Below are 27,183 nucleotides of genomic sequence, written 5' to 3' on the forward strand. Positions count from 1 at the left end.
CCCCACCCTGATCCGAGACACCCTTCAGGGCAAACCAGCCAGCCCCCACCCATGCACCAGGCCTCTATCCTATATAATAAAAGGGCAATATGCAAACTGACCCTAACAGCAGAATGACTGAGAATGATTGGTCACTATGACACACACTGACCACCAGGGGGCAGACACTCAATGCAGGAGCTGCCCCCTGGTGGTCAGTGGGTTCCCAGAGGGGGAGCTCTGCTCAGCCACAAGCCAGGCTGATGGCTGTCAGTACAATGGTGGTGGTGGGAGCCTCTCCCGCCTCCTCAGCAGCACTAAGGATGTCCGACTGCAGCTTAAGCCTGTTCCCCACTGGCAAGTCGACATCCCCTGAGGGCTCCCAGGCTGCCAGAGGGATGTCTGACTGCCAGCTTAGGCCCAATCCCCTGGGGAACAGGCCTAAGCCAGCAGGTGGTCATCCCCCGAGGGGTCCCAGACTGCAAGAGGGCATAGGCCGGGCTGAGGGACCCCCCCTCGAGTGCACAGATTTTTGTGTACCAGGCCTCTAGTCATTTAAGAAAGCAGAGACTGTAGGGAAATTAATCCATCTCTAAAGAAAATATATTTTCTGCCACCCAAAACTTTATTTTTTAAAAAATTATCAAACAAAATTTTCCTGTGTCAAGTTACATGTATCTACTGTTAGATTATAAAGCATTGCATTACAGTGGTTGTTTGGCATTCATTTATTTCAGTTATGTGGTAATTTTTAAATGTTTATTCTATTAATTTATTATGTTTGAATAATTTTAATTAGATATTATCTAGATTTACATTAATTGAAACCAAGTACTGTGTAGGAATAATTTTAAAATAATAACTTAAAAATACATTGCTTTTGATTCTAAATAGAATCTATGTTGATTTATCAACCAAACCGTCCTAACATGATTATGGCACTTATTTCTGAAAATAGTAAAGCAACAGAGAGAGTTTTTTATAAACATACAGTATAATTATTTTTTGGAAGGTGAAAAGAGTTAATGTGAAATTATAAATAATGTTTACTAATACATATGACAGAATAAAAAATATTGATATCAAGTATAATATCATTTTTAAATATCTTCAACATGCAAGACTTGTCAAAAGTCACTTAAGTCAGCCTGGCCTAGGCAGCATCACTCAGTGGTTGAGTGTCAACCTAAGGTCACAGTTCAATTCCTGGTAAGGGCACATGCCTGGGTTGGGGACTCAATCCCCAGAAAGAGGTGTGCAGGAGGCAGTAGATCAATGATTTTCTCACATCGTTGATTTTTCTATCTCTCTCTCCCCCTTCCTTCCTCTCTGTTCAATAAAAATAGATATATTTTAAAAGCCACTCAAATCAGAGAGAAGAAATAGTAATTACAGTGCATTTCAATCTAGTTTAAAAATCAGCTGAAAAAAATATTTAATACATTGCCATACTGGGAAGTTGGTTTTGGACAATTTTTAAATAATTAGTAGGTAGAAGCTGCACTCCCCTCCTCATAGAACCACACCAGATTTATAGCCAAATTCTAGAGTAATCAACCTGAATGACCAACTAAAGAACAGCTGAACAGAAGGAGTATTATATCCTAGGATTTATGAAAGTAGCATCATAGAGACTGGTAAAGAGAGGGCTGGCCCCACCCCATGTTCGGTGGCTGAAAAGCCAGAGCAATATCTTGGCTGCACAAGTCCCCCTTCAGGAGCATGGGATCTCAATCCCATGCCAGGACCCTCAGCTGAGATCACCTGGGCTGGGAAGTGGAGCTTGCATAGCACCTGGCAGTGAAAATCAACAGGAATTCTGTCCCTCGGGAAGAGGAGAGAGTCTGCTAGAATCTCAGGTACTTCCCTAAAGGGTTAAAGAACAAGAGCTTACTCTCGGGTACTCACCCAGGATTCTGGTAGAGGGGAGGCAAAACAGGGCATACGGGAGTTATAAAAAGAAGATCTGATGGCATGACTTCAAAGAGAGATGTAGAGGGTCAGCTACTGAGGTCCCAGACCTGAATCAATATCTTAAGGAAGTGCTACCTGCCGGGAGCCGGTCCATCCTTGCTGTTTCAAGGGACCTGGCATATATGGCATACGGTTCTTAATATGTTTGCTCACCTTCTTGGCGCTGTGTTTTAACCAAAGTCACCTCTCCGAGAAAGGTTGAATCCCCAGGTAGGGATTTTCCCCTGAAGTTAGGGAGGGAATAAAACCCCTCAACTAAGTGCCAGGCGGGTAATTAATCCCTTTAACTACGAACAATCATGCTTAAACTACATAATCTTTTCTCCCTGGAATGGAGATAAGAAACGCCCTAACCTTTGTAATAGAGATTGATAGGATTGAATCAACTGGTATAAATACAGTTGTAACAAGACAGAAAGACTCAGAACTTAGAACAGAATCAAGAAGACAGAGCCTACACGGAGCCTAGAGACAGAAGAACTTTGCTGGAGAGAGCATGCCGGAGGATCCTGGAGAGGGACTGGCCTCGGAGCCTAGAGACAGAGCCTAGTGGGAGAACATGGCAAGGGATCCTGGACTGAACCTGACTACAGAGATTGGCAGGAGAATCTGACTGGAACCTGGACACTGAACCTGACTGGAGAGCCTGGACAGAACCTGGCTGGAGAACCTAGCGAGGGAACATGGCTACAGAACCTCGCTGGAGATCCGAAGCAGAGCCTCTCTGGAGATCGAGACCAGAACTTGGCTGGAGATCCTGGCTAGGCTGCTGATCAACTGAACGCTGTCTCCGTGTCATTCCTTCTTCGCCGACTCCGTCTACACCTTTGGGGACCCCTGGACCTGCTGGGGCTGGACCCCGGCAGCTACCTTCCCAGGGATGGGAACTATTCTTACAGCACCAGCTTGGGGAGTGCCCTACCCAGATCCTCCAAGCACTGGTGACACACACCTGAAAGGTCAGCTAGTACCATCCCCCCAACATGAAGCTGTTTAAGTCAAATCCTCTTCCCACATCCTGGTGGCCTCACCCTACTAAGCTCAGTCCCTTGGGTGAAGGAATGGCCACAAAGATCTGGAACATTCCAGGCATGTCTACTTCAGAGGCTTTGGTCTGGGGCTAGAGCAGAGCAGCTACACAGCTAAGGGGAAGTGTAGAGCTTGCTCCCCAACTGTGAGCTTAGCTGGCACCACCCCAACAGAAGACTGCTGTGATCTGTTTTCCCAATTTGTGGGGGTCTCCCCCTGCTGAGCTTGTTCCGGCAGAGGGAATAGCTGGCTGCACCCCAACTGCATAGGTGGTATTCTCCTCTTGTGGGAGCTAGAGTTAAAGACTATAACATAAACTAAGTGGTATGGCTCTGGAGTAGGGGCCAGATTCTCTCCATTGAGTGCCTGATCATGCTACCTCCAAGTAGGCAAACCACTAGCCTCATCCTCTTGATCCAGTTGCCCGCCCTTCAGAGCCTGCACAATGTGTAAGGGGTTGGGTCGGGGGTGCAGCTTGAGCCTACTGTTCAGACTTTCTTCAAAAATCTCTGGAGGAAGTCCAGGCAACCTCAGGGGTGATGGTATAGCCAACAGGTGGCTGCCAAACTCAGAGAGCCTTGGACATTTTATTGGGCTTCCCCTTGCTTAGAGATGCAGGAAGCTAACCCTTGTGCACAGCTTAGCCACTCCCATGCACACCTAGGCCCAGTAGACACGGCCACAATCAGTGAATAACATGGTGGTTCCAGACCGGTAACCCAAGACCAGTTACACACAACTGACACTGACCTGCACTGGAACCCTGACATGTTAGTGGGGTCAGAACCAACACAATAAGTGGTGGGCTTCAAACTTAACCAGAGCTTGACCAAACTAGCCACACAGATGTCTCAGCCAAAGGAGGACTCCAGACCCTGCTGGGAACAACTCCACCTCTAGAACAGTGACCCCTATGTGGTAAACAGGTCTATGCTTATAGTCAGCCAGCTTGAGGGTTAGCTCCACTCATGAACAGGCTAACTGAAGTCAAGTCTCAGCTACAAAAAGAGGGGGCACATTTCCCACACGGGAAACATTTCCAGAGTACCTAGCTAAGGTGATCTAGATGACTGTGCCACTGAGACCCATGAAGCACCTGCATCAGAGAGCCCTCATAACAAGCTTATGAGTCATAGCAGATCTATCTAGCATATAGCACCTAACACAAAAAGGCAGACAAAATGGGGAGAGAAAGAAATATGCCCCCCAAAAGAGCAAGAGAACCCCTCAGAAAAAGAATTAAATGAAATGGAAGCAACCAAGGTACCAGATGCACCTTATAACAATGATTATAAGAATGCTCAAGGACCTTAGGGAAACAATGGATGGTTTCAGTGAACTTAAACAGATAGTAGGCATTAAAGAGGACAAAGAGACCATCAAAAAGAACCAGCCACCAGTGAAGAATGCAGTATGTGAAATTAGGAGTACACTAGATGGAATCAGCAGCAGGTTAAATGAAGCAGAAGATCAAACAGTGATTTAGAGGACAAGATAAGAGTAAGTATCCAAGCAGAGCAACAAAAAGAAAAGAGATTTTCTTTTTAAGTGAGGAAAGTCTAAGGGACCTCTAAGCCACCATCCATTGTATCCACGCCATAGTGATACAAGTAGGAGAAGAGAGTGAGCAAGAGACCCACAACCTGTTTGAAGAAATGATGGCTAAAAACTTCCCAATCCTGATGAAAAAGAGCCACACAATACATGAAATACAAAAAATGTCTCTAAAGATAAACCTAAAGAAGCTCACATCAAGACACATCATAATTAAAATGTCAAAGCGTAAAGACAAAGAGAGATTCTTAAAAACAGCAAGTAAATACACGGGAACTCACATAAGACTGTCAGCAGATTTCTCAACAGAAACACTTTAGGCCAGAAGGGATTGGCATGAAATATTCAAAGTGATAAAAAGCAAGGACTTACAGTGGAGGTAACTCTATCCAGCAAGACTACCATTTAAAATTGAAGATGAAATAAAGAGCTTCTCAGAAAAACAAAGAAAAAAACAACAACCTAAAGAATGCATTACCACCAAACCAGTATTGCAAGAAATGTTAAAGGGCCTGCTTTAAGAAAACTATTGAATTTTAAAGGCATATATAGTCACTTTAGTAAACCACTTTAATTTTGATAACTTTAAATCTCCTTTTCCTGATTTTCTAAACAATATAGATATTGTCTGGGTATAAGTTTTGTTTTCCTGTTTATTGGCATTTATAGCTCTTTTATTCTTATTTCATTGTATTGAATACAAGTACTTGTACTACATTCTCTCTTATTTGATTCCGAGCAATTATTTTATTGCTAGAGTCCTGGTGCATGAATTTGTGGACCAGTGGGGTCCCTCAGCCTGGCCTGCAGGGATCGGGCTGAAACCAGCTCTCTGACATCCCCCAAGGGGTCTTGGATTGTGAGATGGTGCAGGCCAGGCCAAGGGATCCCACCAGTGCACAATTGGGGCTGGGGAAGGATGTGGGAGGCTGGCCAGCTGGGGAGGGACTGTGGGAAGGCTATAGGGCATGTCCAGGCTATCTTGCTCAGTCCTGAGCAACCAGACCCCAGCAGCAAGCTAACCTATGGGTTGGAGCATCTGCCCTCTGGTGCTCAGTGCATGTCATAGCGACTGGTTGACTGGTCGGCTGTCTGCCCTCTGGTGGTCAGTACACATCATAGCGAGTGGTTGAATGGTTTTAGCATATATTTGCATATTATGCTTTGATTGGTTGAATGGATGACCGGGACAACTGGACACTCAGCATATTAAGCTTTTATTATATAGGATTATCCTAAGTAGTACTATTTCAAGTGTTTCACCAATAAAGATTATTGGTGTTTCATGCTTTATTAATAATACAATTTTCTTCTATTTCAGCTTTGCTAAAAGCTTTCATTAATTTGATGGGTTTAATTCTATCAAATTATTTTTAAGCAAGGTTACCATTTCTTTTTAAAATACTTTTATTGATTTCAAAGAGAGAGAGAGAGAGAGAGATAAAACATCAATGATGAGAGAGAGTCATTGTTAGGCTGCCTCCTGCACCCCCCCTCCCTACCCCCACTGGGAATCAAGCTCATAACCCTGGCATGTGCCCTGACCAGAAATAGAACAGTGACCTCCTGGTTCACAGGTCAATTCTCAACCACTGAGTCATGCCTACTGGGCAAGATTACCATTTCTATTCAATTCCTTCAGCCAACTAACATGCTGAGTGTAATTAACATTTTTCAGATGTTGAATCATCCTTATACATCTGGAAAATGTAGGAGTTGACAATGAGTTGCTCTTTAAATACACATGTAAATATTTAAGAATTGCAAATTTTCATATATTTGTAAGTAAAAATTGTCACCATTTACATTTTTTACCCATTATTGCTTGGTTTTGGTTTGAGAATTATCCTAACTTTATAAATTATCACTTATTTTCACTATTCTGGACAGCTTTTAAAGTATAGCTATTACTTGCTTTTGTAGCTCTAAGAAGTTAGAGTCTAGGCCAGGTAACATTTTTTGTTTTAGATTAAAATATGTTTAAGTGTTCCTCTAAGTTAATTGTCTATTCTGCTTGCTTTACTCTTGATTATGTCTCGTTATATATACTTTTTCACTCTGCTGTGCGGAGTATTTTTACAGTAACTATTAATCACAAAATATATCCTTATAAATCTTATATCAGCATTTATCAAGAAATACAGTTGAATTCATATAATCTTTTTTTAATCTTTATTGTTGAAAGTATTACATATGTTTCCCTTTTTTCCTCCATTGACCTCTTCTAGCCCACCCCTGACCCTCACCCCAGGCTTTCACTACCCTAGTCTGTGTTCATGGGTTATGCATAAAATTTCTTTGATTGATCTCTTTCCACCCGCCCACCCTCTCCCACCCTTCCCTCTGAAATTCTGCAGCCTGTTCTATGCTTCTATGTCTCTGTAACTATTTTGTTCATCCATTTAGTTTATTTTGTTCACTAGATTTCACATATAAGTGAGATCATGTGATACTTGTCTTTTTCTGACTAGCTTATTTCACTTAGCATAATAGTCTGCAGTTCCCTCCATGCTGTTTCAAAGGGTAACAGATCCTTGATGCACAGTATTCCAGGATGTAGATGCTTTTTTCCTCCGCTCAGCTACTGATGGGCACATGGGCTGTTACCAGATCTTAGTTATTTTCTCCACGTACTTGCCAGCACTTGTCATTTGTTGATTTGCTGATGGTAGCCATTCTGACAGGTGTGAGGTGATAACTCATTGTCATTTTAATTTGCATCCCTCTGGAAATCAGTGACTTTTAGCATTTTTTCATATGACTCTTGACCATCTGTATGCCTACTTTGGAGAAGTATCTATTTAGGTCCTTTGCCCATTTTTTTATTGGATTGTTTGTCTTTCCTTTGTTAAGTTGTATGAGTTCCTTATATATTTTGGATATTAACTCTTCATCAGATATATCGTTGCCAAATATGTTCTTCCATACAGTGAGCTCCCTTTTTGTCTTGTTGATGGTTTCTTTTGCTGTGCAGAAGCTTTTTATTTTGATGTTGTCTCATTTGTTTATTTTCTCCTTAGTTTCCTTTGCTCTAGGAGATTTATCATTAAAGTTATAGCTAGGAGAGATGTCTGAGATTTTTGCTGCCTCTGGTTTTTTCTAGGACTTTTATGGTTTCATGACTTACATTTAATGACTTGTTGAAAATCTACATAGTTGGAGTTTTTGCCAGAACCAGTTTCAAATTCCAATTCTTTCAATCAATCATTTGTTCAGTTCAGGTTGGTTATAACATTTTGTGGGAATAACAATGTAAAAGTTGTTGGTTGGCTTCTGTTAGTGACTCTGCTGCTGTCCAAAAAATAAAACCACTCAATTTTTATTGTCCCCCCCCCCCCATAATTAGAATTAAGTAAATTTTGGAAATCCTTTCAGTGTGGGACTACTGGCTATATTTCTAATATTAAGAGTTATTTAAATATATATATATATATATATATATATATATATATATATATATATATATATATAGTAATCTTAATGTAAAAAGTTATTTTATAATGGGAGAAAACGTTTTGAATAATAATCTAGCTTTTTTTTATTATTATTAGTTAAGGTATTACAAATGTGTCCTCATCCCCCCCATTAACCCCCAACCTCCCCCCCACACACAAACTCATGCTCCCATCCCCCAATAATCTAGTTTTTTACAATGTAAAAATTTGGCTAAAGAAACACCTGTTACATTATATAAGCAATATTGGAAAACAATATTAGAAACCTTGACTTATAGTAAGTTTAATAATCTCAACTAAAAGTAGCATGGTAAAATACAGAAAAATGGTCAATTTTTTCACTGCTAATTCATTAAAATTAACTGATTTGAGAGAAATTATTTTAGAAACATTAACAAATATATGTAAACAAATGATGTATTTATGGTAAAAATATGTAATTATTAAGATGTTTCATCAACAGATTCATTAATCAGGGTAACATATATTTGCCTAAAATAATTTGTGGTAACTGAGGATTTATTTCCCCAAATAGTATAAAATTAGACATAATCGCAAACTGGGTATTTTTCACTGAATAGACTTTTTGCATTCTTTAGTTAATATTTTTATTATTTTGTGTCTTTATAATAATTTAAAGGGCATGCATTCTAATTTATATGGTTACACAAATGCCTTTAAAATATTAACTTTGAAAAAATTATGCAACATGAAAATTTATTCAGTCTTTTCTGAAGAAAACATTACATAAAAACAAAAGCAAATTTGCATATTTTGCTCTTTTAAAAAATTTATCTTTATAGTTGAACGTAATACAGATGTAACCTTTTTTCCTCCCATTGACTCCTTCTAACCCACGCTGTTTCCCCATCTTAGGCATGTTTTGCTCTTTAAATCCATTCATGAACTAATAAAAATAATTCAATATAGAACTTATAATAAATAGATATAGGAAAACCATGATAAAAATAAAGCATTCTTTTTTAAGGCTTTATCCTAGAGTAATTTATTAAATATGTTATATAAAATGTTTATAATTGCATGACTTGAAGAACTTAATTTGATGTTTTTATTATAGTATTAATTTTAAGATTTATTTTTAAAATTCTAGGAAAATTATGCCATTTCTAAGAGAATGTTGCTGTTCAACGGACATGTTCATATTTTATTTCTATTCTGTCCGTGCTTATTATTTTAATCTTTTAAAATTATTACCACGGGCTTTGTCGGACTCAATTTCATGTGAGAGAGCTAATTTAATGGCTTACTGGAAACACTTTATTAGCAGTCACATGGAAAACTCCAGAAGTTATGTCATGCTGTCATAAGTTATTTTTCTTCATCTTTGGATAGAAATATTTTCCTTTTATTTGTTTTGTTTTTTTTTTTGTTCTTGGGACTTGTCAATGTGTACAATATATGACCTCTTGTTGCTCATAGTATTAAAGTAATAATTGCAATATTAATGCAAAAGTTCTGAAGACTTTGAAAATACACTTATATCTATGGTGCTGGATGGTGAAACTATAATGAAAATATATGAATAGATTACCTGATCACATGATTGGTAGAAAAACAATACATGAACCCCCAAGAATAAAATCATTGATAGAGAAACAAATCCTTAATGGTGCTTATGGAATTGGACTTAATAATAGAGGAACTTTACTTTTCTCTACATTAGGAATGCATTGTAAACATAGTATGTATTATCAGGAAAAATATACAGAAAAATGTGTGTGTGTGTGTGTATCTCAACTACAAATATTCATCAACTCTGTTTTTTGAATTTAAAGTCTTTATTGCTTAAGTATTACATAAGTTTCTTTTTTCCACCATTGACCACCCCCAGCTGCTCCCACCCCCAGCACATGCCCTCATGCCCCTACTGTTTGTATTCATTGGGTATGCTCATATGCATGCATACAATCCTTTGGTTGAGCTCTTATCCCCCACCCCACCTTTCCTCGTAGGTTGGAAGGTCTGTTCAATGCTTCTATGACTCTGGCTCTATTTTTGTTTATCAGTTTATGTTGTTCATTATATTCCACAAATGAGTGAGATCATGTGATATTTATCTTTCTCCAAGTGGCTTAGTTTGCTTAGCATAATGCTCTCCAGGTCCTACCATGCTGTTGGGAATGTAAGAGTTTCTCCTTTTTTACCCCAGTGTAGTATTCCATTGTGTAGACGTACCAGTTTTCTAATCCACTCATCTGCTGATGGGCCCGTAGGCTGTTTCCAAATCTTAGCTATGGTGAATTGTGCTGCTGTGAACATAGGGGTGCATATATCCTTTCTGATTGGTGTTTCTGATTTCTTGTGATATAGTCCTCAAAGTGGGATTACTGGGTCAAATTGGAGTTTCATTTTTAATTTTTTGAGGAAACTCCATACTGTTTTCCACAGTGGCTTCACCAGTCTGTATTCTCACCAGCAGTGCAGTAGGATTCCTTTTTCTCCAGATCCTCGCCAGCACTTGTCATTTGCTGATTTGTTTATGGTAGCCTTTCTGGCAGGTGTGAGATGGTACTTCATTGTCATTTTGATTTGCATCTCTCGGATGATTAGTGACTTTGAGCATGTTTTCATATGTCTCTTGACCTTCCGTACATCCTCTTTCAAAAAGTATCTATTTAGGTCCTCTGCCCATTTTTGATTGGATTGTTTATCTTTCTTTTGTTAAGTTGTATGAGTTCCCTGTAAATTTTGGAGATTAAACCCTTATCAGAGATAACATTTGGTAAATATGTTCTCTGATGCAGTGGGCTTTCTTGTTGTTTTGTTGATGTTTCTTTTGCTGTGCTACAGCCCACATCATACTCAATGGGAAAAATTAAAACAATTTCCCCTAACAATAGGAACAAGACAGGACTGCCCACTTTCACCACTTCTGTTAAACATAGTACTGGAAGTGCTAGCCATAGGGATTAGACAAGAAGAAGAAGAAATAAAAGGCATCCAGCGTGGAAAAGAAGAGGTAAAAATGTCATTATTTGCAGATGACATGATAATATTGTACATAGAAAACCCTAAAGGCTCCATCAAAAAACTACTAGACTTAATAAATGAATTCAGCAATGTAGCAAGATACAAAATTAACACCCAGGAATCTATGACTTTTTTATACACCAATAATGAACGCACAGAAAAAGAAACTAAAGAAACAATACCATTTACCATTGCAACAAAAAATCAAGATACCTAGGAATAGACTTAACTAAGGAGGTAAAAGACCTGTACTAAGTAAACTACAATTCAGTAAACTACAAGTTGAAAAAGGAGATAGAGGAAGACATAAGCAAATGTAAGAATATACCATGCTCATGGACTGGTAGAATCAACATCATTAAAATGTCCATACTACCCAAAGCAATTTATAGACTCAATGCAATCCCCATTTAAATACCAATTGCATATTTCACAGTTCTAGAACAAACTCTCCAAAGACTCATATGGAATAAAAAAAGGTCCAAAATAGCTACACCAATCTTGAGAAAGAAGACAAAATTGGAGAGATCACAATACCAGATATCAAGCTGTATTACAAAGCCACTGTTCTCAAAACTGCCTAATACTGGCACAAGAACAGACAGATAGACCAATGAAACAGAACAAAGAACCCAGAAATTTACCCAAGCCACTATGCTCAATTAATATTTGACAAAGGAGGCAATAACATACAATGGAGTCAAGAGAGTCTCTTCAATAAATTCTGTTGGGAAAATTGAACAGATATATGCAAAAAATGAAACTAAACCACCAACTTACACCATACACAAAAATAAACTCAAAATTGATAAAGAATTTAAATGTAAGATGGGAAACCATAAAAATCTAAAAAGAATCCATAGGCAGCAAAATATCAGACATATGTTGTAGCAATATCTTTACTGATACAGCTCCTAAGACAGTGATGGCGAACCTTTTGAGCTCGGCGTGTCAGCATTTTGAAAAACCCTAACTTAACTCTGGTGCCGTGTCACATATAGAAATTTTGTTATATTTGCAACCATAGTAAAACAAAGATTTATATTTTTGATATTTATTTTATATATTTAAATGCCATTTAACAAAGAAAAATCAACCAAAAAAATGAGTTCAGAGGTGACACGCGTGTCATAGGTTTGCCATCACTGTCCTAGGACAATGGAAATTAAGGAGGAAATAAACAAATAGGACTGTATCAAAATAAAAAGCTTCATCATCAACTCTTACCTCATGCCTACGTAATATGTAGCTAACTATATGTAGATGTTTGCCCTTGTCATGCCCTTGAAGCCATCGTGACCCAGGAGAGAGAGGTGATATCTGGGCAATGTATGCTACTGAGTTATGGAATATGCAGTTATTCTAGTTATACCTATAAAAGGATGAAACTTCTACAGTTCTTCAAAGCAGCTGATATTTGTAAGCCCAAGAGTCTGAAACTGAACTACTTTACCCACTCTGACATTAAGTAGGCATAATAATTTCTTATTGCTGTTGTAACATATCATCACAAACTTAGTGGCTTAAAACAACACATTTATTTTATAGTTCTGGAGGTCTGAAATGTAAAACAGGGCTAAAATGCAGGTGTCAAGAGGGATGTATATCCTGTACAGGATATCTGTTTCCTTGTCTTTCTAGCTTCCAGAGGCCTCCTCCTTTCCTTGGCTTGTAGTTTATTCCTCCATCATCAAAGCCAGCAATATAGCATCTTTAAATCTGTCTCTGTCTCTAACTCCCTGTCTTTCCTTTCCACATTTAAAGGACATTTGTGATAGCATGGGGCGTACCTGTATAAATCAGAATAATCTCCATATCTTAAAGTCAGCTGAATGGCAACACTAACCCAATCTGCAGTCTTAATTTTCCTTGCAGTGTAAGAGAATATGTTCATAGGTTTTAGGGATTAGACCGTGGCCATCATTGGAGGGGGTCCAATATTCTTCCTACCACAACATATTATAATGCCTTGTCATGATATTACATTATTAATAACTTTAGAGTCAGCCAAAAACTAATTGAGAATTGAGTCCACCTGTTATAAGATAATCAAATATATGAGAAGAAGCACCGGGCTGATTTGCTCCTGAACATACGCATTGCTTCCACAAAGTCACATTGATATCTGTGGGCCTAGATTTCTAAATATAGGTGAAGTAAATCCTCATTACAGCCTTAAAGGAATTAATACTTTTGGGAAAGAGAATAGGTCAAGTCAAGGAAGAGGCCTGTAAAATCAGAGGACTTAGCTAGACTTACTGGATATAAGACTGAAAAGGGGAACACAGCTGACTTTTTTGAAATTTAGAATCAAAGAAAGAAAATAATCCCAAACTATTAACTACTTGTCATTTTTTGAGCCATGCACTGAAAGTTTTATAAGCAACCCTCAGTGACTACATGGTCAGTAGTCTGTGGAGGAAGCAATGTCAGTAGGTTATGTACCTGTTCTGAGGAGATTTTGCTATTAATAGCAGAGAAGATCTTGGAGATTAAGTGTGTTTTCTAACCCCTGGAAGGGCAGTGCACATTATGTGAAAGGAAGAAGTGAAGAACCAACCTTTATGGAACTGTTTCTAATTTAGGTACAGAGAGAAAAAAAAAAACATTCAGACAAGTCCTGGGGTATTTGAGAAATTTGGTGTCTACACTACAGAACCAAACTGACACATCTCAAGAATTATTAGATAGGTGAAATGATTGTGCCTCAAAGGTTGAGGGGGGCTTTAGGATTTTCAAGAAAATTGTATCTAGGCCATTAAATTTCTTATTATCACTTAATCTAAAATTAATCTCAATATAAGATTCTTGTACTATGTTTTAGATACTTCTGAAACCACTTTGATTAAGGAACAAACCACTGCAAATATTATATAAATTGGCTACCCTTAGAAATTGATTAAAAAAATAGTATACATGGGCATACATAAGAGAGTATGGGTATAAGTGTGTTTAAACATTAAAGTAATATCATCTTTAGTCTACATGATCAGCACATGATTAAAACTGGAGATGTATTAGCCTTTTAATATAAAATATAATTAAATTTATCCTGAGAAAATTATGAACTTATGTACTTAAAGAATTCATGAAAGGGACATCTTACAAATAAGGATTTTTGTTGAATGAGTGATAATAGGATCTTGCTAATGCCTATCTGCTAATCCCTGTCCTTTTAGCAAGATACAAAAAGATGCATTCAGAGTAAAGAGTTATTTGAAAAGCAGTGGTGTTAGAGTTAGAGAGTTCAGGAACAAATCAGGGTGTTCCTTGGCATCATGTGCATACTGGAATTGCTTTATGTTCATAACTGAGCATTGAAACCAGAGGTTCAGGTTGCTGCTCAAGGGTTATTTCTGAGATCTATATACAAGGTCAGGATCTGAGACATACTCTGAACACAAAACTATGTTGCAATGAGTAAAGCTGTAAAAACATTCTACTATATTTTCTAGTGTCCAGAGGGTATCATAATGCTGGCCAAAAAAAATAAGGAAGATTCATATTTATTTCCTTTACCCTTCAAAAGTATTTTATAAATAAATTAAATTATTTTTCAGTATTTCCTCTACCAAATTGCATCATACATTCTAAAGGAAATGCATAGAGCATAAAAGACAAAATAACACTTGTATGCATCAGAGCAGACTAATAAAGCACCATCCAGAATTTCTTGACAAGGAAAAGACCTAAGGCTAGAAATAGTTCAGTATGATAGAAAAATGAAAAACTGAGGAGACTCAGATGACTCCCTCATCGGGCTATTTTATGGCATTATTTATGGCCTGAGGACTGAGTGTATATGATATTATAGCAGTAAGTCACACAAATACCCTCACTGATGATCATTCAAGACTATGCACCTAATTTAAAATAAAAGTCATATATATTTAAGCCAGCAATTTTCTAACGGGTCATTTTAATAATTCTCTGTTATGCTTTATTTATTTACTAGTGGCCTGGTGCACAAAATTTGTGCATAGGTGGGGGGATTCCCTCAGACCAGCCTGCCCCCTCTCCAATTGGTGACCCCTTGGGGGATGTCTGATGGGCCTAAACAGGTGGTCGGACATCCCTCTGGCAATATGGGACCACTGGTTCCTAAATGTTCACCTGCCTGTCTGATCACCCCTAACTGCCTCTGCCTGCCTGATCGCCCGCAACTGCGCTCCCCTGCCAACCTGATCTCACCCCCAACTGCCCTCTCCTGCCAGCCTGATCTACGTCTAACGGCCTCTGCTTAGCCCCCACCACCATGGCTTTGTCCGAAAGGAAGTCAGATGTCCAGAAGATGGCCGGTCAAACCAGTCTAATTAGCATATTACCCTTTTAGTGGTATAGATAGTTTATATAGGATAGGATTGCTTAAATGGGGGGGGGGGGGGGCTTTTTCATTAGGAGAAAATGCTCTTGGCAGACAAAAATACATAATCCCTATATCTGGACTGATAGCCAGCCATATGCACTATACTGCCAAACCGGTCATTAAAAAATTGAACCGCTTTCTTACACCTTACACCAAATAGCTGTTGCCCTTAAAACCCCTCCTCAGCCCCCACCTTTGGTTCTGCCTTTGCAGTTCACCCAGATTAGGTTCTGATTGGTCAGTTTCTATGCCAGTCAGTGTCAAAAGCTCCGCCTCCTAAGCAGCCATTGGCTCCTGGCACTTCACCCAGATTTGGTTCTGATTGGTTGGTTTCTATGCCAGTCAGCATCTCTGGGCCTATCAACAGGCCTGATCAGAGAGGCGGGGCTGATCAGCAGCCCTGGCAGAGGCCCGAAAGAGAGGCCCAGCTGCTGGCCAGGCCCGGAGAAAAGGAGAGAGGCAAGTGCTGATCAACAGCTGCCATAGAGGCTATGGATCAGACCCTGCTTCTCTCTCCAGGCCTCTCTCTGGGCCTGATCTACAGCCCCCTTGGCAGTCAGTGTTGGGCTGCAGTGTCTGCAGTGGATGTTATGGACCCTGGCTCTTTAAATATATAGATTGTGTGCCTTGTTAACTGTAGAGCCATTTATCTGCTAGCATACGTCTCCAGTGGTTCTGACATTAATACATAAGATTTAATTAGCAAGGCTTGTACACAGAAGGTTTTCTATTTAACACTTAAGCCAGCTTCTTATTTAATATATATTTAGCCAAGTCTTCTAGATAGTACTTTAAAACAGGATGCTAAAAAACAACAGTCACTTTCATACTATTGAAGGTTTGCTCAGCATGCCTTTAACTTAGTTTTCTAAATTTATACTCATAAGATATTGTTGATGGCTCACCATAAACAAGTGTCACTATCAATTTTAACAAAAATTCACCCATCATATCATTTTTTATAAGTGAAAAAAGCATTTTAATATTTGTTCTACCATAAATGGAGACTACTAAAGGGAAAATGATAGAACAGTTGCCAGTAAGCTGAAAATTAAGTCAAAAGTAATGTGTGATGCAATTCCAAGTAATTATATATTCTGGTATTTTCTTTCCACTAAAACAAAAAAAAAGAAACTTCTATCTTTAATATAAACCTTTACACTTTAAATTTGCAACAAAAACACAACACTATTATTTAATTCTCATTACATGCATATTGGACATTTTCTTTGGCACAATTTCAAAAATATACTAACTGACACCATCAGAGTTACTAATGGAATACAAAATAAAAACTAGTATTTACATTTACTGTATACTTATAATAATAACGGGTTGTTTTCATTAATTGATATTAAAGCTATGCTATGTCTTCTGAACATAAAAAGGATTACTTCTGCTGTATGGCTTACATAGAAACAAGTGGTAAGGCTACATAGAAAGAGAAGAAAAGCCAAAATGCCAACATCTGTTTCTATTCTAAAAGGAGGAGATAAGATATAATGAGAAAGAAGTTTGCTGATAAAGAATAAGCAAGAAAAGAATAGCTGCCTGATTGTTTTTAGGAGGAAAAATAATTTTCTAGGATGAATGCAGAACGACAAACAACAAGCTAGAATGTCACGCTCTTTGGGTTGCCATGGTCATCTGTTTGGCTGTCAGAGTGAGACGTGATTCAATAAAGCTTTTATATTTAAAATTAAATTAAAATTATTGGCTCTATTTTGTATTTTTAATATATTGCATGCACACACACACAAGGCAAACATCAAGCACAATCTAGTGCTTTATTCAACAAAAGAGGTACAGATGATAAATCTTTGTCTTTCCCTGATATTTTTTATAAAAATTTGAGTAAGCTATGAGCAATAACATATAATGTGGGAATACATCTACCTCTAAACCATGGATTTATTTCTCCTATTTGTCTGACTGTTATGAAGCTTGATTTCTACAGGTCCTTTCCTTCTAAACACTTTGGGGTACTGAACAGAACTAGATTCCACCCTACATTGAAAAAGATCCACAAACGCATATCTTCAAACATATACACATATTCATGCATTTATACATTTCATCAAATATTTACTGAGGGGCTGCTATTTATCATAGACTATTATAGGAGCTCAGAACATAACATATTTCAAAATGTCAGACATGGTAAAAAAAAAACCTACATAATTTTTTAACAAATGTCACTGCACTAAATTCAATAAAATTAAAAAAAAAACTTTTAAAAAGGCAATAAAGAGTAGTCAAGAGAAAATTCAGTTAATAGAAACCACCCTGAGAAAGTTTAGGCATTGAATTTTGCAGATATAGGCATTATTATAACCATGATAAAGACTTAAAAGAAATGTTTTACAATAATTAAAAGAAATGTGTGATGAGTGAATGAATAGGGACTTTTACAAGAAAAATTAAAACTATAAAAATGGACTTTCTAGAACTAAAAACTACAATAATACATTTTTTAAAAATAATGGATTGCTCTCATATCAAACTGCAGATAGCAGCAGAAAGACAATAGACTTGAGGACGACTCAATAGAAAATTTCCAATGTGAATAACAGAATGAACACAGATTGAAAAAAAATGAACAGAAGCTTAAGAGCCTATAGAACAATAGTCTAGCAAGCATAAAGTTTCAGAGATAGGAGAAATGAGGAGAAAGCAGAAAATATTTAAAGAAATAATGGTTGAAATTTCCCTAAGTTTAATGAAAAGTAACTTAGAGTTTCTAGAAGCTCAGTACACTCAAAGTAGAATTTGGTCAAGAAAAGAAAGGATTTGTCATGGCATGAATAAACAGCAAAAAACAAATTTTGTAAAAGAAAGCTTGAAACAAATCTAGGGAATAAAAACAAGAAAACAAAATTTAAATAATTGCTGATTTCTTATCAGAAACAATAAAATCAATCTGTTCATATATAAAAATACTAATACATCTTGACCATGGGGTTTATCCTGTGAATATAAGTTTAGTTTAGCATTTGAAAATTAGTGTAAGTCAGCATAGTAACAGAATAAAATAATACCTATTCATGATAAAAAGAATTAAAATACCTCAGCAAATTAAGAATGAAAGGTTGTTTCCTAAACTAATAAAGGATATCTATAACAAAACATACAGCCTTATTGGCTGTGGGCACTGCCAGCTTTGTGATGGTGTGAGGGTCAATTAGCATATTCCCTCTTTATTAGATAGGGTGAGTGAATGCTTTCCCCCTAAAACTGAGGACATGCAAAAATGTACACTTTTACTACATTATTCTAGAGATCCAAGATCACAAATAAAACAAAACAAAATGATAAATATAAAATTACTGTTTCTCCATGTTTACTGGAAGTTGAAATATTTGTCTCAGTGAAAAAATCCTAAAGAATCACCTCAAATTTTTTTTGAAAACCTGTAACATTTAGTATGTGAATTTGACAAGATTGGAAGACACAAAGTCAACATATACCAAGATAAGCACATTCATTTGTTCTCACCTGATCTTTATAGCCTTTGACTATGTAGATTTTTGGTATTTTTTTATTAGAGTGATATTTTTAATGGTTTCACGATGGTATAATCAGAAGGGTTTATAGTATATCATAACACGTGTACAAATTCTCATCCAGAAACTGAGCATTAACAGTTCTCAAAAGCCACATCTCAGCTTCCCATCCAGTAACTGCAATTCTCTGCATTTCTCTCCCAATTTTGAAAAATTTATATTAGTTTTGCCTGTTTTTGTTTTTTACATGAATGTGATAATAGAGCATATGCTCTTCTGAGTCTGACATCTTTAGTTCAAAATTGTGAGATTAATCTATTTTACCCAGTAGTTGTTGACACCACATTGTCATTGATGCATCAATAGGTAGTTATTTAGCCATTCTAATATGAATGGACACTTGTTTTTCTTTTTCCTAGTTTGTAGCAATTATGAATAAAAGTTATATGAGCATTCTTATACATGTTTTTAGTGAATAGACTTTCATTTCTCTGAAAATATAACTAGGTAAAAAATGCTGGATCTGAACATGTATATACATTCAGCTTCCATAGATACTGAGTTTTCCAATGTGGTACATCCATCTATGAGAATTTCAATTATGCCAAATTCTTGCCTACCTTTGATGGATTCCATATGTTTCATTTTAGCTTTTCTTGTTGGTTTATATATTTTAAATGGTTTGATCACTGTGTATTTAAAATAGCAATAAATTTAATAAGAATATTAGTTCACAGTTACCTCCCTTATGTAATTCCTCTTGGATTCATTTCTGTCTTAGTCTGCTAGAGCTGCCACAATAAAACTATGGCCCAGTGCACAAAATATTCGTGCACGGTGGAGTTGGGGGGTTTCCCTCAGCCCGGCCTGCACCCTCTCGAATCTGGGACCCCTCGAAGAATGTCCTACTGTCGGTTTACAGGTATCGGACATCCCTCTCGCAATCCAAAACTGCTGGCTCCTAACCGCTCACCTGCCTGCCTGCCTGCCTGCCTGGTTGCCCCTAACCACTCTGCCTGCCAGCCTTCTCGCTCCCAATTGCCCCCAGCCGCTGACCTGCTTGTCCCCAAATGCCTCCCCCGCCAGCCTGATCACCCCCAACTGCCTCCCCTGCTGGCCTGCTCACCTCCAACTGCCCCCTCTGCTGGCCTGCTCACCCCCACCTTCCCTCCCCACTGGCCTGCTCTCCCCCAACTGCCCCCCTGCTGGCCTGCTCACTCCAAATTACCCATCCCCGCTGTCCTGATCACCTCCAACTGATCCCCACCGATGGCCTGCTTGCCCCCAACTGGCCCCGCTGCTGGTATGCTTACCCCTAATGGCCCTGCCCTCCATCAGCTTGATTACCCACAACTGCCATCCCCACTTGGCCTTTAATTGCCTCTACCTCAGCCCTGCCACCATGGCTTTGTCAAGAAGAATGTCTGGAAGGTCTCCTGGAAGGTCTCCCAGTCTAATTAGCATATTACCCTTTCATTAGTATAGAGCAGGGGTGGGCAAACTTTTTGACTCGAGGGCCAGAATGGGTTCTTAAACTGGACCGGAGGGCCGAAACAAAAGCATGGATGGAGTGTTTGTGTGAACTAATATAAATTCAAAGTAAACATCATTACATAAAAGGGTACGGTCTTTTTTTTTTTTTTTTTTTTTTTTTTTAGTTTTATTCATTTCAAACAGGCCGGATCTGGCCCACGGGCCGTAGTTTGCCCACGGCTGGTATAGATAGAGGCCTGGTGCACTGGTGGGGGCTGGCTGGTTTACCCTGAAGGGTGTCCTTGATCAAGGTAGGGATCCCGCTGGGGTGCCTGGCCAGCCTGGGTGAGGAGCTGAGGGCTGTTTTCAGGCTGGTCAAGCCCCCCAGTGGGGAACCTCACCCCATGGGGGTGTGGCCAGCCCCTCACTCAGGCTGGACAGACACCCCAGTAGGGACCCCCACCCTGAAGGGTGTGTGGCCAACCTAGGTGAGGGGCTGAGGGCCATTTTCAGGCTGGCCACGCCCCCCGGTGACCCAAGCTCCCAGCCTCTCCTTTTTTTCAGTGCCTCCTTGAGTGGAGGCCAGGGGGGCTGGAAACAGTTATCTGGGATTTATTTATCTTCTATAATTGAAACTTTGTAGCCTTGAGCGGAGCCCAGGGCTGGCCAGGGCAGATGGGAAGCTTGGCTTCCTCCATCGCCGGAGGCAACCCAAGCCTCCTGCTCACTCCAGCTCTGTGGCTGCCACCATCTTAGTTGGGTTAATTTGCATACATGCTCCTGATTGCCTGGTGGGTGTAGCGGAGTGGCAGAGTGATGGTTAATTTGCATGTTTCTCTTTTATTAGTGTAGATACCACAATGGGGTGACTTACATACCAGAAATTTTATTTTCACACAGTTATGAAGGCTAGAAGAACAAGATGTAGGTGCTGTCAGGGTTGATTTCTGGTGTGGCTTCTCTCCCAGGCCAGTGGATGGCTGCCTACTTGCTCTGTGCTCACATAACCTCCTTTCTGTGTGAGTGCACAAACCTCTGGTGTCTGTTCCTCTTCATATAAGGACATAAGTCCTCTTAAATTAGGAACCAATCCTTATGACCTCATTTAACCTTAATTGTATCTCTAAAGGCCTGGTTTCCAAATAAGTCATATTGAGGATTTGGGCTTCAACACCTGAATATTGGGAAGAGGACTCAATTCAGTTCATAACAATTTTCCTTCAAGCTAAAAAACTTTTCCCAAGATAATTTTCAATAAAGTTTGTTCATGTTAAAATTTTATTTTACCCATATATTTATATAGAATTTTAACTTGAACAAGTCTAAATTTTAATAGACTTTGCAACATTATCTCACTCTCTTCTGCCTGTGGTGCTAATAATGCAAATTTTTCTGTTTTGTTTTGTTTGTTTTTTTTGTCCTATCCTCAAACCCCGATGTGGTATCCTCCCAATCTTTTTTTAAAAAATTCTTTCATTTTCTAGCATCCTATATAGTTTACTTCATTATTGTATCTGATGCTTACTTTATTTCTCCATTTTAATATAGAAGCTTAAGTTTTATACCTTTGATGTTTTATTCACTAATGTGTTCCATACATCTGATAAGAGTGTCTCCACTAAATATTTTGATATGAATTTAAAAATAAACTTTCACATGAAATTATCTGCCAACTTGTCTTTCAATGTATACCTGAAGGAATAAAGGAAAGCAAAGGAAAATGCAGTTTGTGCTTATAAAATGAGTTTATGGAACAGAGGGTCATATCTCAGGGTAAAAAATATTCTAGTATGGCAGTCTGGGGGCTAACAACTTCCTTCCTTTTTTTCTCAGTACCTGCCTTTCGATGAGTATTTACATACCACCAATTAGAGCAGTGCATTCTTCCAGGGTTTGCCTAACTCCTAGGACTGGGCATGGCTGCAGATCAATGGTTGGTTTGCCAGCTATGCAAGGTATTACCTTGAACCCCTTTCCTGACCCCTATCATCACCACCACTATCGCTTCTAGCTGGTGCTAAGCTGTCTTCTGTCAAGCATAAAGTGAAGCAAGAAACCATTTGCTGAGGAAAATGTGGACAACCACCCACAGTCTATCCCACATTCTTGCTGCATTGTGGTTTTTTATTTTTTCTGCTAAATCCACTGCTGTCTCCACATGCAGCCATACAGACCTACACAGAACCAACAACCATCTTTTTGCTCAAAAAAATTTTAATTTTTAGGACTGAGGAAAAAATCCAAACCTTGATATTTTGCCATTTTACACAGCGAATTTCTGAATAGCAAAAACATAGCAAATTTGGGCTTACGTCTTCAAACTCCTGATGGGAAATAACTATTACTAAAGAATTCCAGATCAAAGTAAATCATTTTCCAAAATTCAGGGCCAAAAACAATATTTGAAGACATTAAAAGCCTATAAGTTTAGTATTCATAAATACTCTCTTAAAGAAATACAAAAGGATAAACTTTAGTAGAAAAAAAAAATTGAATACATAAAGCAGTACTAGAAAAAGCCACAGCAAGCAAAGCAACAGAAACATGTTTTGGTAAATTGATTATCATTTTCATAAATACAAATTTGAGGATGTGTAAAAAATAAGATGAGGTAGGTGATTTATAAACATCCCTATTTATAAGAATAAAGAAATTAATTGAATTTATAATTTACTAAAATATAAATGCAAGGTCCACAGTTAATATAAAATATACTAGAGGTCCGGCGCACGAAATTCTTGCATGGGTATGGTCCCTAGCCCTAGCCTGCAATCAGGGCCATCTTCCCTGGCTGCCAGCAGCCACCCACCCCGGGGTCCCCACTTGCCATAGGGTAACGGGAGCCTGCTGGCCAGGAAAGGGACTGAGAGGTGGTCAGTGCACCTCATAGTGACTAATCAAGCAGTCGTTCTTGTCATTCTACCATTATGGTTGCTGGGCTTTTATTATATAGGATACTATTTTAATCACAATTGCAGGAACAAGGGAATGGAATAAACAAAGAAAACTATCAATCTAAGAGAGTTTTAAAATGGGAAGAAAATAAACATTCAAGGAGAGCATTAATTATAATTATAATTTCAAAATAATATTTTGGCATTAACTGGACCAATAAATATAGAGTCAAAAGGTAAAGTTTATCCAGCTAAATTTCAAAATTCAAAATATAATCAGATATATGCTAATCATAACATCAAATAAACATTGAAGAAAAACAATAAAAATGTCATATTGAGAAAATACTTAACAAAATAAATATTTATACAAAAATATTGTTGCAAATAATAATTTGCAAGGATCACATAATATTAAACAGGTCAATCCACCATAAAAATATAATAAAATATATAAACACATTATGAACCTAGCAAATTAATAGCCTTGAATAAATTAATGCAAAATTATAATTTTAAAACTGAAAAAAATGGAAGTGAGTAAATGCAGCTCTGAGGGGGGAAAGCCTGGAAACTGAGAAGTTCTAAGCAACTAGTGTGAGACCCCCGAAGCGGGACCCTCACTCTGTCCCACAGATTGACGGCGACCCCAATCAACCGCAGGAGACGTCACTTGATGCAAAACGCAAGAGGCTTTATTCTTTATTCCAGCGCGCTGGGGCCCAACCCGTACTCACGCAGGAGCAGAGGAGTTGTGCGCCCAGCAAGGGGTTTTTCAGCTAATTATATGCTAAAATCACACATCAGGGAGGGGTTGCATGCAGGAGGGTAAGAGGAGCTTGATAGGGATAAGGCACTCCTTCCTGGTGTTTTACAGCCTGTTCCTCTCAAGGTTGATTGAAGCTGGGTTTACTCAACCCATCCTTTGTTGGGGCTATCTCCTGTAATAGCCTTGGGGAGGGCGTCATTCCCTCTGTTCCTATCTCTAGTGGGGGAAGCCTAGGGAGTTGAGATAAAACAGGCAGCTAGGCCTGGCAGCTGGGCCTGTGCAGTTTGTAACATTCTTTTATTCTTTCATTCCCCCATTTGCTTTTTGGTAAGTTCTAATCATGGAACTTCTGTCTCTAGACATTCCTCTTCGAAACTATTTCTCTGGCGGAGAGACTGGTATTGCTGCCTGAGCACTAGTACCTGCACAGCACTTATTCCTTCTCTGATAAAGGTGACCAGTCGGTTTAAGATACAGGGCCCAAAAGTAAGAATTAAAAGCAATATAATAAGAGGACCCATAAGGGTGGATATGAGGGTCCACTGAGTCCTAGACTTCTCTATTTTGCCTGGGCTGTCTTAAGCCAGGTGTGATGAAGCCAAGTCGGGATCCCGTCGACCTGACCGCCGTGGGGGTGGTCCTTTCAGTCCTTGGGTGGCAAATTTCTTTACCCAAACAGTGTCACCAGGTTGGAAGGGATGAACCGGATACAGGCAGATCATCTTGGACGTGCTTCTGGTCTGCTTGCTGGGTAGACTGTAAAACCTGAAAGAACTTGAGTAAACTGGTGAGATGAGTAGTACAGGGTCTGGAAGAGTCACTAGAATCTGTAAAGGCCCCACTGGTTTTAGGGCAGCCTCCTGGGCTGCTTTGTCTGCAGCCTAGTTCCCTCCTGCTTCTGGGGAGTCAGTGCCAGTTGACCCATCGTCCTTGCTCTGCTCATGTCTGTCTAACTGCTTATTATATTACCTCAAGGATCCTGGCTCTGAATTCTTTCAGGGAAAATGGGCGTTGAATTCTCTTCTGTAGCTGCTTCGTGCTGAGGAGGGACAGAAGTTTCTCTCAGAGCCAAGAGATCCTTGCTATCTGTCAGAGGGACGATGAGGCCTGGGCACAGAAGGAGGTAGGCTTGTGACCTGGCAGAGACAAACTGTAACAAATGGTCTGGTGGGAGGGAAAGAAAACATTTCAGTTTTAATAACCTCTGTTGAAATAGGATTTTTCTCCTTAAAACTCCTCTATGGCTATCCAAAAGCCAAATCAAGACCAATTTATCTACTGTATTCAATTTGGCCTGATGTTTGCATAAATACAACAAGAATGGTAACTGACTACCTGTGCTGGAATTTCATGGTTGAATCTTAATGTGCCCCGTAGGGCCAGGAAGCCAAGCCATCCAGATGCCATCAGGCCTGCCTGCAGTATCTGCTGAGTTAGGTGAATTCCTCACCTGTAGCAACTCCACCTGAGCCCACGCTCTAGGCTTTAAGGCCCATCTCAGTAGCCCTCCTACTCGTTGCGGCCCAGAGTGTGTGGGGGTTTCGCAGGGATGCAGAGGCATCCTTATTGCTCCCCTTCTACTCTTACCAACCGCCAGTGATGGTAGGGCATGGGCCTGACGCTCCAGCGCCAGCCATCTTCAGGGCTCCCAAGCAGGATACCAGGCTTTTCCTGTGGCACCTTTTTTTGGCTTCAAGTCTTCAGAGGTCAGACAGGTTTCTTTAAAACATGATACTCCAGTCAAAGTTTTCATTAAATAAAACCACTACTGGAAACTGGTCTTATTGAATTTATGCAAAGAAATGTATTGCCATGACTTATTAAGCATTGCCAAATTTCGGAGGAATTACATAAGGAGAAAAAGCCACTGACCTGCCTTAACATCTCCTGATTTTCCTTGTAACTGTTAGATTTCTTTTATCATTCTTCCTAAGTACTTTGGCATAACTATTTACCCTCTGTTTAGGGAGGCAGAATGTAAGTTATTTACTCTTTCTGACCTACTGGCCTGTATCATTTGATTAATTTCCTTTCAACATTTCTCTTCTCCTTCTTATCACATACACAACCTTTCTAAATTTTATACTTTCAAATTAGCCTTTAAACCTTCTTTCTATGTCTTTTAAAAATGTATAACCATGCCTCAGACCTTCTACTCAGTAATTCCTTATTCTTAGAAACCTCAATCCTTTAATGATTACCATAAAGTAAACAGCCAGTATTTCTTAGATTACTAAAACCAGGTGCTTCCATCCTTATGCAATTTCAAGTATACTGTATTCATCTAATTTAGTCTTGAAAGGGTTAAAGAGAACAAAACGGGGCAGAGAGAAACTTACTGAGCTTAGCAGCTTGTGGCCTTGAGTCCAGCAGATAAGTAAAAATCAACAAAACTTCTGGTCTGCTTTCCCTGCCGACGGCCCCCCTCTTTTCTGTATTAACCATTTCCTCAGCTGCTCTCCCTCCTAGATTTTCACTCAGGTACCCGCCTGACCAAAGTTTTGGAGCCACACAAAGGAGAGGAGAGGGCAGGCCCCCTCCCTCCACACATGCACACTTTCACCAGACATTCATTCAGCAAAGGCATTTAGCTATCACAACACACAGTTTTTCTCAATCAGTAACATTTTTAAGAATAACCTTCAAAAATGCAAGACATAAGTTTTTATCATTTGAATTCAGTAAGCTTCAAGGTCCCAAGTTCTCAGCAGTTCTGGAAAACCACACCTGAGGCTGGCAAGCAGGTTTGACCCAGCCCTTGACTTTAAAATGACCATAATGCTTAAAGGAGTAGTTTGAGTCTGTCCCATAGCGTCCGTCCAGTGAGTCCACAAAATCAAACAAAAGAACACAGACACCAAACAAACAAAGACACCTAAAAACAGCCAGACCGCTTGACAAACACAAGACAGAGACAAACAACTCGGGGTACCCCTTCTTACCTCCAAGGTCAGCTCCGCGGATGAGGGGTGGTCGTCTAATCCTGGGCGAGCCCCCAAATGTGAGACCCCCGAAGCGGGACCCTCACTCTGTCCCACAGATCGATGGGACCCCAATCAACCGCAGGAGACGTCACTTGATGCAAAACGCAAGAGGCTTTATTCTTTATTCCAGCGCGCTGGGGCCCAACCAGTACTCACGCAGGAGCAGAGGAGTTGTGCCCCCCAGCAAGGGGTTTTTCAGCTAATTATATGCT

Source organism: Myotis daubentonii, chromosome 1 (assembly GCF_963259705.1).
Source record: "Myotis daubentonii chromosome 1, mMyoDau2.1, whole genome shotgun sequence".
Lineage (NCBI taxonomy): Eukaryota > Metazoa > Chordata > Mammalia > Chiroptera > Vespertilionidae > Myotis > Myotis daubentonii.